Source organism: Carcharhinus amblyrhynchos, chromosome 5, assembly GCF_965287045.1.
Source record: "Carcharhinus amblyrhynchos chromosome 5, sCarAmb.v2.hapA, whole genome shotgun sequence".
Classification (NCBI taxonomy): Eukaryota; Metazoa; Chordata; class Chondrichthyes; order Carcharhiniformes; family Carcharhinidae; genus Carcharhinus; species Carcharhinus amblyrhynchos.
In genome coordinates this window covers 10485642-10495745 of record NC_137328.1, presented here as the reverse complement: position 1 = coordinate 10495745, position 10104 = coordinate 10485642, and positions in this window count along the sequence as shown.

Sequence of the window (10104 nt, the reverse complement as noted above, 5' to 3'; positions counted from 1 at the left end):
GCCTCATTCCCGTCAAAATCTCTCCTGCCACCACTTGCTGCAGGGCTGTGAAAGAATTCCGTCCGTCTATAGAATCCGTGACCGAATTTGTAGCTGGGGTTGTCAAGTTTCATCCTGGAGTTTCTCCAGGAATGATTTTCACATTGTGAAAATCTGAAATGTAAACAGGAAATGCCGCAAATATTTGGGTGCAAATTACTCAGCACGTCATGAAGCTACTGCGAAGTGAGAAATCGAGTTAAATCGAGCAGCATTTTCTGACCACACTCGCCCCGACTCCGGAAAATTCCATCCAAGGTCAGCAGACCTTTGCCTGGTCCTGGTCCTGCCCACCCTCTATGATCCCTGTGACAGGCGGGAAGGGAAAGTTCCGCCCAACATATTCCAGGTAGATGAGTTCTGAGGTTTAAAGTGACCCTTTTTGCCTTCCCATGCAAGTGCAAGAAATGTATCATCTCTCCTTTTATATCCTCCTTTCCCACTCTCTGGATTGGCAAAGTGGCACAGTGGTTAGCACTGTTGCCTCACAGCACCAGGGACCTGGTTTTGATTCTTGGCTTGGGTCATTGTCTGTGTGGGGTTTGCGCGTTCTCCCCGTGTCTGTATGGGTTTCCCCTGGGTGCTCCAGTTTCCTCCCTCGTTCTGCTGATTAGGTGTATTGACCTGAACAGGTGTCGGACTGTGGTGACTAGGGGAATTTCACAGTAACTTCATTGCAGTGTTAATGTAACCTTGTGACTAATAAATAAATTTTAACTTTACTCCTATTGAGTTAAAACAGCCATTGGCTTGTACTCCTATTCAATATTCTACATTCGCTGCCCTTTAGAGAGACTAAATGCAGATTGGGTGAATGATTATTGATCCATTCAGCCTGCAGGTGGACCGCCTCTCCCACACACACACACCATCACCTCCAAGCTTCCCGGTACCTGCCATTTCAATTTAACATCCGCTCTTGACTTCTGCGTTCTTGTCTCCCTGCAATGTTCCAAAAATGCTCATTATTTGATTTTAGGCTTTACAACGTTCCGGATTCAACCCCAAATTCGACAATTTTAGATCAAAGAGCAAAGAACAAAAAAAAAACAGCACAGGAACAGGCCCTTCAGCCCTCCAAGCCTGTGCAAATCATGACACCCTACCTTCTGCCCTTTCTTGGTCTGTATCCCTCTAGTCCCTTCCTATGCACGTACCCATTCAGATATGTTAAATGTTGCTGATGTGCCTGCTTCCAAAATCTCCTCTGGCAGCGCGTTCCAGGCACTTGGAATACGCATGAAAAACTTCCCCCACACATCTCCCTTAAAATTTCCCCCTCTCACCTTGAACCTGCGATCCTTTGTAATTGAGACTTCCATCCTAGGAAAAAGTCTTGACTATGCCTGTCTATGCTTCTCATTATTTTCTATCAGGTTTCCCCTCAGCCTCTGTCTTTCCAGTGAAAACAATCCTAGTTCATTCAACCTCCCCTCATAGCCAATGCCTTCAAGATCAGGCAACATCCTGGTGAACCTGCTTTGTCATAACCGCTGCCCCATAGCGGTTGATGATGATCTCACTTCTCTCAGCTACATCTCCATCAGACCCTTCTTTGGTTTCTTTTACTTATGCATTACCATCTCCTCTGACAGGTACCATCATCCCTTCTGCCATTTCACTTCACCTGCCTCACATCCTCACACAGACTTCCATTCTTTCCTTCCCCTCCTTTCCCTGCCTCTGTGCTTACTTAAAGTCCGCCACATCCTTGAATATTCCCCTGTTGTGATCAAAAGCAACGGACCTGAAACACTATCTAAAAAAAATCAAAATATGCTGAAAAGACTCAGCAGGTGGGGTGCCATCAATAGAGAATTGATGAAAGTTTATCGACCTGAAATGTTAATTCCGTTTCTCACTAACTGACCTGCTGCGTTTACCCAGCGTTTACTGCTTTTATTTATGAAGGATATATTCTTCGACACAATGCTGCAAACCGCCCTGGGAGAGAAATCATAGAGCTATTAAATATGTTTTTGTAATAATCTTGCCGAGGCCAGTCTTGTCACTATCACCCTTTATTTACAAAGTGCAGAAAGTGATGTCGGGCAGCTCCAGTGTACAGGTCAAGCCCCGGAGTTTTTTGACTGCTGGGCTGAGTGGAACCAGCTGGTTTAAAACCAACTCCCCTGCTCCTTCCCTATTGGATGAACCTCCCCCTTGCCTAATCGGCATGCTCATATTCTACACTGGGAGGTCTATTGATGGTACCCCGTTGACGTTATAATAGTTTTTTAAATTCATTTGTGGGATATGGGCATCACTGGCTGGCCAGCATTTATTGCCCATCCCTGGTTGCCCTTGGAGAGCAGTTGAGAGTTAACCACATTGCTGTGGCTCTCTGGAGTCACATGTAGGCCAGACCAGGTAAGGATGGCAGATTTCCTTCCCTAAAGGGCACCAGTGAACCAGATGGGTTTTTACAACAGTTGACAATGGTTTCATGGTCACCAGTAGATTCTTAATTCCAGATTTCTATTTTACATTGAATTCAAATGCCACCATCTACCTTGGCGGGATTCGAACCTGAGTCCCCACATTAGCTGAGTTTCTGGATTAATAGTCTAGCAATAATACCACTAGGCCACCACTTCCCCTTAAAGAGTCATGCAGGATTGGAAGGTCTTTGAGTTAAAGTTGTATAACACGTTTGTCATATTAGGGAAAGAGGAATAGTTGCAGACTATTTAAACCTTTGAGCCAATTCTGTGATTCAAGTAGATCATAGTTGAATAGTGACATAGTTTAATTTGCTCACCTTTACCCCATATTCCTTAATAGATTTGGAGAACAAAAATCTATCAGATTTTAAATTTACAATTGATCTAGAACGTAGAACATTACAGCACAGTACAGGCCCTTCGGCCCTCGATGTTGTGCCGACCTGTGAAGCGAATCTGAAGCCTATCTAACCTACACTATTTCAATATCATCCATATGCTTATCCAATGACCCATTAAATGCCCTGAATGTTGACAAGTCCACTACTATTGCAGGAAGGGCATTCCACGCCCTTACTATTTTGAGTAAAGAACCTACTTCTGACATCTGTCCTAATATCTATCACCCCTCAATTTAAAGCTATGTCCCTCATACGAGTCATCACCATCCGAGGAAAAAGGTTCACACTGTTCACCCTATCTAACATTCTGATCATCTTGTATGCCTCTGTTAAGTCACCTCTTAACCTTCTTCTCGCTAAGGAAAAAAAAGGGTCAAGTCACTCAGCCTTTCCGTAAGGCCTTCCTACCATTACAGGCAACATCCTGGTAAATCTCCTCTGCACCCTTTCTAGCATTGATTTGGCACAGGCTTGGTGGACCGGAAGGCCTGTTCCTGTGCTGTATTGTTTTTTGGTTGGCATGTGCATAGGGAATTCCAAACTTGCACTCAGCCTTGTATGTCGAGGCTCATCCTTATTTCATTGCTGAAAGGTTGGGTTCTAATTTTTAGACCATCTCCTTTGGGAGTGGCACAGTAGTTAGCACTGCTGCCTCACAGCGCCAGGGACCCAGGTTCAATTCCTGGCTTGGGTCGCTGCCTGTGTGGCGTCTGCACGTTCTCCTCGTATCTGCTTGTGTTTCCTCCGGGTGGTCCGATTCCCTCCCACAGTCCAAAGGACGTCTGGTTAGGTGGATTGGCCATGCTAAATTCTCCCTCAGTGTACTCAAACAGACACTGGAGCGTGGCGACAAGGGGATTTTCACAGTAACTTCATTGCATTGTTAATGTAAGCCTATTTGTGACACTAATAAATAAACTTAAGCTTAGCCCTAGATTCCCCAACTAGCAGAATTAGTTTCTATCTACCTAGCTGTTCCAATTACTATCTTGAAAGCTTCAATCAAATTCCCCCCTTACCCTTCGAAATTCCAGGAACTACATCCCTAGTTTGTGTAATTGTTGCTCCCAATTTAACCCTTGGAGTTCAGGTCTTTTTATGTCCAATCAATGTCAACCAAATACTAATTAGCATAGAATCATAGAACCCTACAGTGCAGAAAGAGGCCCTTCGGCCCATCGAGTCTGCACCAAACACAATCCCACCCAGGCCCTACCCCCATAACCCTACATATTATAGCCACTAATACCTCTAACCAAGCATCCCTGGACACTAAGAGGCAATTTCTTAGTATGGCCAATCAACCTAACCTGCACATCTTTGGACTGTGGGAGGAAACTGGAGTACCCGGAGGAAACCCACACAGACACGAGGGGAATGTGCAAACTCCACACAGACAGTGACCCAAGCCGGGAATCGAACCCAGGACCCTGGAGCTGTAAAGCAGCGGTGCTAACCATTGTGCTACCATGCTGCATGTCATGTAATACTATTATTCATCTATATTACCATATTAAACTGCTAGAAGAATGACCGCCTGGCAGAAGCAGAGTATGCGTGGGGGTTGTGGGGCAGGGCAGTTTTAAAATTCACCTTAATTGGACAAGATGAGGAAAATCAAATTCTCTCCAAGGATTGTGTGACTTTGGAATTCTCTCCCTCAGAAGATTGTGGAAGCATCAAATACTTCAAAGGTGGAGACAGATAGTTGCCAGAATTCTACTGCTCACCTGCCATGGAATCAGAACGGACAAGGGGCGGACAATGGAAACGTCTGTTGAGTTTGGACGAGATTTCCAGATCTCGGGTCAAGCGAGGCTGTACAGTCCCACCCAGTTTTTTCATTAGGCAAGGGAATCAAAGTTTATTGAGGTGGATGGGAGTATGGAATTCAAAACAGAAACAGATCAACCGTGATCTTATTGAATGGAAGAGTATACTTGAGGGGCCGAATGGCCTATTTCTGCTCTTATTTTGGATGTAGAATCATAGAATAGAATCCCTACAGTGCAGAAGGAGGCCATTCAGCCCATCGAGTCTGCACCCTCCACAATCCCACCCAGCCCCCATTCCTGTAGTCCCACCCATTTTTACCCTGCTAGTCCCCCTGACACTACGGGGCAACTTACCACGGCCAATCAACCTAACCAGCACTTCTTTAGACTGTAGGAGGAAACCAGAGCACTTGGAGGAAACCCAGGCAGACAGAGAGAATGTGCAAACTCCACATAGACAGTGATGCTGTGAGGCAGCAGTGCTAACCACTGTGCCACTGTACCACAGAGAGTATGTATACATAAATATTAGTCAGATAGCCGTTTGTCATCTAATTGTTGCTGTTTTACAAGTGTTGTACTAGCTCTTTTAAGCAGAGTAGGTTTGAATGACATGAATTATTTTTTGTTTTTTTTTAATGAAATCTTGGAATGGATGATAGAAATCTGCTGCACAGCAATCTACCTTAAAGTGTAGGAGATGTCCAACCTTGCAGCAGTGCCCTGAGTTTCTCAGGAACGAAACCTGTTCAAAAAATGCTCACGAAACGTGGCCCAAAACTTAATCATTATTTCACAGCAAGTGCGGCGTCATGCGAACTCTCCAATCTGAAATTGCATGGCCATCCTTAATCTTGTTCTCCCTACACAACCTGCCAGCCCAATCCGCTTTCTGTAGAAACTGAGTCTTCAAAACTTGTTAAGTGTTGTTTGGTACTTTTGACAGCATCACCACTCTCTCCACTGCACATTCGCCAAGTATATGACCATAGCACCAATTGATTAAGACATCTCGAGCAATGCTCATTGAAGTTTGCCAAACTGGCATTTTCATTTTTTTTGTGTTCTGGATAAGGGTGGAAAGTTGGCACAATGGTTAGCACTGCTGCCTCACAGTGCCAGGGACCCGGATTTGATTCCTAGCTTGGGTCACTGTCTGTGTGGAGTCTGCACATTCTCCCTGTGTCTGTGAGGGTTCCTCTGGGTGCTCTGGTTTCCTCCCACAGTTGGAAAGACGTGCTGGTTAAATGCATTCGTCATGCTAAATTCTCCCTCAGTGTACCCAAACGGGCGACTAGGGGATTTTCATAGTCACTTCATTGCAGTGTAAATGTAAGTCTACTTTTTTTTATTCATTCATGGGACATGGGTGTCGCTGGCTGGCCAGGATTTATTGCCCATCCCTAATTGCCCTTGGAGGGCAGTTGCGAGTCAACCACATTGCTGTGGCTCTGGAATCTCATGTAGGCCAGACCAGGTAAAGATGGCAGATTTCCTTCCCTAAAAGACATCAGTGAACCTGATGGGCTTTTCCGACAATCAACAATTGCTCCATGGTCATCAGTAGATTCTTAATTCCAGATTTTTTTTATTGAATTCAAATTCCACCATCTGCCGTGGTGGGATTTGAACGTGTGTCCCCAGAGATTAGCTGAGTTTCTGGATTAAGAGTCTGGCTATAATACCACTAGGCCATTGCCTCCCCCGTAACACTAATAAATATATTAAAAAAAATACTTTTTAACTTGTCAGGATTCATTTCTATGAAAGTTATTTGCCTATTGCTGAGGTGTGTAACCATTATGTTCTTGTACAACATCTTGGTCAAACTCGAGACCTCCAATGGATTCCCACCTCTATCCGTGTGTTCCAATTCTGATTCTCTTTGTGCACATAGGCGTGCACTAAGACACATACCTAGTAATTCCTGAGCAGGTCGCTAATCTGTCACCCTGGCTTCCAGCAAAATCCATGTGCCTAATCCAATCAATTCTCCCTTGTTGAGTGGGACTCCATTTAAGTCAATGAGGAAGAACAGGCAGGGATTGTAACAAATTCTTTGGTGATAGAGTGAGGCCCCTTGCCATGAAGACAAAATGTACCTTGGCGCAACAGGCACAGGCTGGCATGGACAAAAGTGTCCCATATTAAGCAGTGCAAACTGCATACTCCCTGGGTGTGGTGGGGGGGAAAGGCTAAAACAAATGGGGGCAGATGGAGGGAAGGTAAAACAAAGCAGGGCTCCAGGAGCGATCAGGAGCCTGAGGAACATGAGTCCTTCTGCTATGATTTGGGAGGATGACAAGTGCAGAGGTGACATGGCAGTAAAGGGAAACAGCTGGACACCATGACTCAGAAGCCCTGGGCACCTCCTTGTGCACCAACCCTGAGCCGCAAGACTTCCCACCCTAGGAGACAGCAAAGGAGATGGAAGATACCCCACGCTGGGGCTATGGAAAATGGTTCGGGGAGAGTAAGATATTAAGTTGAAATACCCACAATGCAGTTAAAATCATGTGTGAATGGTAAAAGAAACATTGTGGGTGGGATTTTCTGGCCACACTTGCCCCCAGGCCGGAAAATCCCATCCAAGGCCAACGGACTTTTACATGGTCCATGTCCCACTCACTACACTTCCTGTGGCGGGCGGAACGAGAACATTCCGCCCTTCTGTGGTTGCAAGCGGATTCAGTTTCCCCCTCTCAGCCAATGCCACCAAAACGGCAGACTACCCGCGTAATCATTTCTACTGCTATTGGGATCTTCCTATGTGCAGATCGACCGCACATTTGCACACAGCACAACAGCAAGTGCGCTGCAAAGTAATCGGTTGGATGTCAAGTGCTTTGAGAGGTTGGATAATGACAGTAATACCAGTGTGCGCTTTCCTGTCAGATCGTTCTCCATGTGTCACCGTCAATTCTGGGGCAATTTGTATGTGAGCAAACTCCCTGCAAGGCCATTGCTCCTGTTCAAATCGAACACTCCAGTGACAAGGCAGACGGAATGTCTTCTTTGCAAGCACATTTCAGAAAAAAAGCAAGAGCAGCATTTTGAGCCGTTTTTCTGGCTCGCAGCCAGAGAAGCAATTAAGCTCTGCCTAACCCCATTCTGCGCCGTCCCCTCGTCAGACAATTAAATTCTGATCGACCCCAGGGGCTCTGTTTACTTAACAAAAATTACACTTTGTAACCTTAAATCTTAAACTCGCTCAGCCTGGCCTAAGCCACTACTTGCCCGCACTCACCAACAGTTGCCTGGCTTGTGATGATAACGGCTTGTCTCTTTTCCCGAATGGGGGGTTGTCTAAGTGAGGAGATAGGCTTAAGGACACGTTGTGGTCCTTCTTTTACAGTTTGAATCATTTACTCGGTTCTGTAATCATTAAAACCTTCCTTAACAAAAACTACCAACCTAAACTTTCAACATTTTAATTGACCTCAGTTTCAACAGAAAGTAGGAGGATGAAGGGTGACCTTATTGAGGTGTATAAAATCATGAGGAGCATAGATAGGATGTACGCCCATAGGGGGCAATTTTCCCATCCTGCTCGCCACGATTCCTGTGGGGACCATGCAAAGGTCCGTTGACCTTGGATGGGATTTTCTGATTTTGGGGCGAACACAGCCAGAAAACCCCAACCCCTGGTCATTTTCCCAGGGAAGGGGAATTGAAAATTAGAGCACTTAGGTTTAAGATGAGAGGCGAAAGATTTAAAAGGGACCTGAAATGCAACTTCTTCACATTGATGGTGGTGTGTATATGGAATGAGCTTCCAGAGGAAATGGTTGAGGCAGGTACAATTGCAACATATAAAAAGCACTTGGATAAGTACATGGATGGGAAAGGTCCAGAGGGATAGGGGCCATATGTGGACATTTGGGACTAACTGGGAGGGCACCATGGTCAGCATGGACTGGTTGGGCAGAAGGGCCTGTTTTGGTGCTGTATTGCTCCATGACTCTGACTTATAATAGTTATTATCAGCTTAGTATGTCTCCTGCTCTGTCCAAGACCATACAGAAACTACAAAGTATTGTGAACGTAATCCAGACGTTTGAACGTCATGCAAACCAGCTTCCCACCCATTGATTCTGCCTACACTTCCTGCTGCCTCGGAAAAGCAGCTAGCATAATCAAGGATCCCACGCACCCAGACATTCTCTCTTCCCCTTCTTTCATTGGGAAAAAGATAGAAAAATCTGACGACACATACTGACTGATTCAAAAACAGCTTCTTCCCTGCTGCCATCAGACTTTTAAATGGACCTACATCATATTAAATTCTTGACACCCCAGCTATGATGTTCTATACTCTCTCTTTTCCTTCTCTTTGGATGATATGCTTTGTTTGTATAGCATGCAAAGAGTAATACTTCTCATTGTATACTAATAAATGTGACAATAATAAATCAGATCAACATTTGTGAGAGAAAGTACCAGATTTTCCTTTGTGTGAAGAAGTGCTTCTTGATATTACTGCTGAAAAATGTAGCTTTAACTTTTAATGTTGTAACTTCCCCATCAGAGGATAGAGTGTCTCTTTGTCTACCTTGAGTCATCCTTTAGCTCCTTTAATTAACTTAACCATTTCCTCCTTTGAAACACTTTTGAAATATAGCTCTTTGACCGAAGTGTCATTTGTCTTAATTTATTATTAGTTCTTGTATGGGATGTGAGAATCACGAGCAAGGCCAGCATTTGTTGTTTATCCCTTATTGCCCTTGAGAAGGCTTAATCATCACATGGCTTGGTGTCAAATTGTGTTTGATTTTGCTCCTGTAAATTGCCTTCTGATGTTTTACTGTATTAAAGGAGCTTTATAAATTCAAGGTTGTTGTTGTCTCACACATCTGGCTATTGGTTTGTTACAAATGCGCAATGCTGGGTGTTTGATTTTGACTGGAATTCTCACCAGCAGGTTTTCCCATGGCGTGAGGTGTCATCAGTGAGAATTTCCACTGACTGTGGCAGGACCAGAGAATCCCATTGCTAGCAAACAACGCACTACCTTCCGTCAGTGGGTGGCTGGAGAATCTTGCCAATCCTGTCTCAGAAACCTTCCAAAAATGTAAACTTGCGAGCCACCTATGACATATGAGGACCGTACACAATTTCCTGCCATAAACCACACTATGGCATAGTCCCAATATGATATAAAGTGTTTCCCAATCCTTCAGTCCCCGTTGTCTCCAGTTTCTGACACATCGGAAACAATTTTATATATGGCACAAGCATTAACAAAAACTAACTTTATAACACATTTTACAATTGAGTGAAAGATGTTTTGTAGTCGTATATAAATTAGAAGGTGACATGGTGGCACTGCTGCCTCACAACACCAGGGACCCAGATTCACTGCTTGTGTGGAGTTTGCACCCTCTCCCCGTGTCTGCGTGGTTTTACTCCTGATGCTCTGGTTTCCTTCCACAGTCCAAAGATATG